This window comes from Oryzias melastigma, linkage group LG3 (genome assembly GCF_002922805.2).
Source record: "Oryzias melastigma strain HK-1 linkage group LG3, ASM292280v2, whole genome shotgun sequence".
Lineage (NCBI taxonomy): Eukaryota > Metazoa > Chordata > Actinopteri > Beloniformes > Adrianichthyidae > Oryzias > Oryzias melastigma.
Window position 1 is genome coordinate 30,789,527 of NC_050514.1, and position 3,590 is coordinate 30,793,116.

At 31.4% G+C, this 3,590-nt stretch overlaps 1 protein-coding gene and 1 long non-coding RNA gene across 2 annotated transcripts in view; one reads left to right on the forward strand and one right to left on the reverse strand.

The window, feature by feature from the left end:
- LOC112160568 (neuropilin and tolloid-like protein 2) overlaps positions 1-3,590 on the reverse strand; it is a 25,809-nt gene that overhangs the window by 17,864 nt on the left and 4,355 nt on the right. The window lies entirely within an intron of this gene.
- Positions 3,441-3,590, forward strand: part of LOC118598614 — a 1,279-nt gene continuing 1,129 nt past the window's right edge. Inside the window, exon 1 of the long non-coding RNA XR_004947659.1 lies at positions 3,441-3,588. This is a non-coding gene — a long non-coding RNA (uncharacterized LOC118598614). The remainder of the gene's footprint in view (positions 3,589-3,590) is intronic.

A 3,590-nucleotide genomic window follows, 5' to 3' on the forward strand; every position in this document is an offset into this window, starting at 1 on the left:
TTGTTTAAGCATTTTCTAGGTTATTTTCTTTGTAAAGTTTTCTGTATTTGGGTTCCCTACAAACCCCAATTCTTGACAGATGTGACCACACCAACAAAGGGTGACTCTGGAAAAACATGTGTTTAAATAAAGTTTAAACATGTGACATTAATAACAACATTAATAACATTTTCTAATAAGAGTCCTTTCAAATTTACAATATTCTGACATAACAGTAAAAAGCAGGAAGAACCTTTTTTTAAATGCCATGCTGCAGCTTTAGAGTCGTGTATTTTTATGTATTTATTCTCCTCAGGCTGATGTTCAAACATCTGGAACATTTTAACACTTTAATGTCATCGGAGCTTTCTGAGGATCCTAATACTTTTCCTTTTGTCTGTCACACTTGTAGGAGGGATTTTATTAATCACAGATTCGGTCGTTCTGTTATCTCTTTGCAAACTTCTAGGAAATGGAATCAAAGAAGCGGATTTCTGATGATCAAATCCTTAAGTTTAAATCAAATTTGGTTTGACTATAAAAGTTGTTTTCTAATCTTGTCTGTAAAAAAAAAGAAGTTTAAATCAAAGAACAAATCAAGACATTTGGAAAAAAGATTTTGCCAGCTTATGTCAGTCAGATCACCAGGAGAAATGCATTTTAATTTAAGTCTGTCTGTGCTAAAAAATATGTTTATATTTTGCCACCTAAGTCAAAGCAGTGAAAAAAAATTGATACCAAAAAATCTTCTTATCATCATCTACTATTCGCAGCTGCTCAGTGAGTTCTCTCTTCTGTAGATGCAGGACATGTAATGTTAGATAAAACTTAGATGGTGCTGGTTATTAACCTAAAATACATTTTTAAAACGGAATGAGATTTAGTGAAAAGACATTTTGTATATTTTATTTTGGAGATGCTGCAGCATCTCATTAAACTTTAACATTTCTTAGGACATTAAAAAAGATTTACATGTTCTTTGTGTCATTTACTGGTACTTCCTCTATTGTCACATTACCTGTGATAGTGCTACTGTGAATACTGTAAGCTAAATGTAGATGCTGAAGATTCTAGTGCTGATAGCTGAAGATGTTGAAATTGATAGCTGAAAACACTGAAGTTAATAGGTTGAAAAGGTTTAAGTTGATAGGAAGCTAAAATATTAGCCAAATAAGCCTAAAAAACTTGTGAAATGTTGAATTTAGCCAAAACAGCTAGAATGATGCTAAAATATTAGCAAAACTCAAAATTAGCCTAAAAAAATGAAAAAAGCCTAAATTAGCCAAAGCATGTAGCTGAAACATTGAATAGACTCCAAAATTAGAGTGTAAAAGTGAAAAAGAATAGGTTAGCCAAAAAAACTAGAATAAACCTGAAATATCAGCTAACTCCAAAATATCATAAAGAAATGGAAAAGCCTAAATTAGCCAAAATAGCTAGCATAAAGCTCAAATATTAGCTAAACTCCAAACTATCCTGAAAGACGGAAAAAAGCGCAAATTAGCCAAAACAGATAGCATGTAGCTGAAATCTGACCTAAACTCCAAAATAGCCTAAACAACTGAAAAATCCTAAATTAGCTCAAACAACTAGCATAAAGCTAAGATGTCAGCTAAATTCCAAAATATCATAAAAAACAAAACAAAAAAGACTAAATTAGCCAAAACAGTAAACATAAAACTGAAATATCAGCTAAACGCCAAATTGCCCTTAAAAACTATACATATATATATATATATATATATATATTTAGCCAAAACAGCTAGCATAAAGCTACCGTGTCAACTAAATTCCAAAATATCCTAAAAACGCAACAAAAAAGACTAAATGAGCCAAAACAGCTAGTATAGCTAAAATATTAGCTAAACTCCAAATTAGCCTAAGAAACTGAAAAAAGCCTAAATTAACTGAAACAGCTACTATGCAGCTGAAATATTAGCTTATCTCTAAATTAGACTGAAAAACTGAAAATATTTTGTAATCAGAATGCATAATTATTTTAAAAACCTGATAAGATGTTTCAACTGTTGCTTTGAAAAAGACAAAGGAAAAAGCTACAACAGATTGGCTCGTTTGTTTGTTCAAGTAGGATTTCACTGAAAGAAGTGACGGAAATATTAGGATGGAGTTTGAGGGTAGAAGAAGAGTTTGAACTCAACTTGTTTTAGAGCTGAAAATGAATCAAACTACGTTGTTAAGATTAATTAACGAACAGGAGTCTGCAACCTGAGGCTCTGAAGCCACTTTTATCTCTTCAAGAAAAACGCTAAGGAGTTGAATAAATAATAGATTTGTCATTTCAGTTCTCTCATTTATTGTTAAAGTTTGAAACTACAATTTTTATTAAACTACAGTTGACATTGAATGTAAGAAGCATTGAGATCTTTACCATCCCTTCCAAAGTGCAAAGATGTCAGATAACTGAGCAAACAGGCGATTTAATGTTGTTTTTTACTGTCAGAGTGGTTTATTATTATTGTGAATTGTGCTTTCACACTCTAGTGGTTCTCCTGCTCCTTTCAGTTTTCCTCCATTCCTTTTTTGACACGTAAAAGCTAAATCACACTTTATGCAATTTCTACAATCCTGGTATCAAAACGTTCAGCAGGTTCAGGACATTACTGCTTTTACTTTTAGTATTCGTAAGGCTTTTGCAATTTTAAATATGGTACGATTTATGGGACTTTTCAGCTGATGCTAAGTCATGGGAAACGTTTATAAAATTTTGTTTAGTTTCCAACTTATGGAGTTTTGGTATATAAAATTCAGGACATTTATGCTTGTATTTTGGTATTAATACGTTTCAGAGTTTTTGAAATTTTACACAATTTTTGCGTTTTTTTTTTGCTTTCTTTGTGGCTAAAATTGTATCTGCTGAAGTTGTTTTGACTTATTTGGAGTTAAACTAATATATTATCAATTTGTTAACTTTTTTTGACTAATTTGGCATTCACTGATGTGTTTTAGGCTAATTTGGAGTTAAGATAATTTATAAGCAAAGTGTTTGGATAATTTGGCATCTACTGAGATTTTTTTGGTCTAACTTTGAGTCTAGCTAATATTTTACCGACGTCCAACGTGTTAGCCTTTTATCTATTGATGTTTTTTTGGGCTAATTTCTGGGTTAAGCTAAAATTTTGGGGTATTATACAAATAATTTAAGAATTTCTGGAATTTTTTTTAGCTTTTTTTAAATTTCCAAAACATCTTCAGCGTCCACATTTAGCAGAAAGCATTCACACACTTATCGCAGGTGATGATAATTTTCTGGTTTAAATGAGTTTAAACTGATTTTCCTATTTTATGTCTAGTTGCTGTTCAAAGACAAAGTTCTTACAGTATAAATCTGCTGCAGCGGGATCTTTTTAGACACAAGATGCATTTAATTTTGAAAGGAACTTGTATGTGCTGCTGTTTCATCAAACGTTTTGCAACAGTACTATATAGCTTAATCATGATGGATTAAATTATTGCAAATTTTCAAAAGCTACATTTGATAAATGAATGGCTTGATGGGCACAAAAATATGAATAAATTGTATTTTTCTGTTCGGTATGGTGGGATTTGTGGCTCCGGTTGAGTTTGATCTGTAAAAAACTGGACCAAAAGGT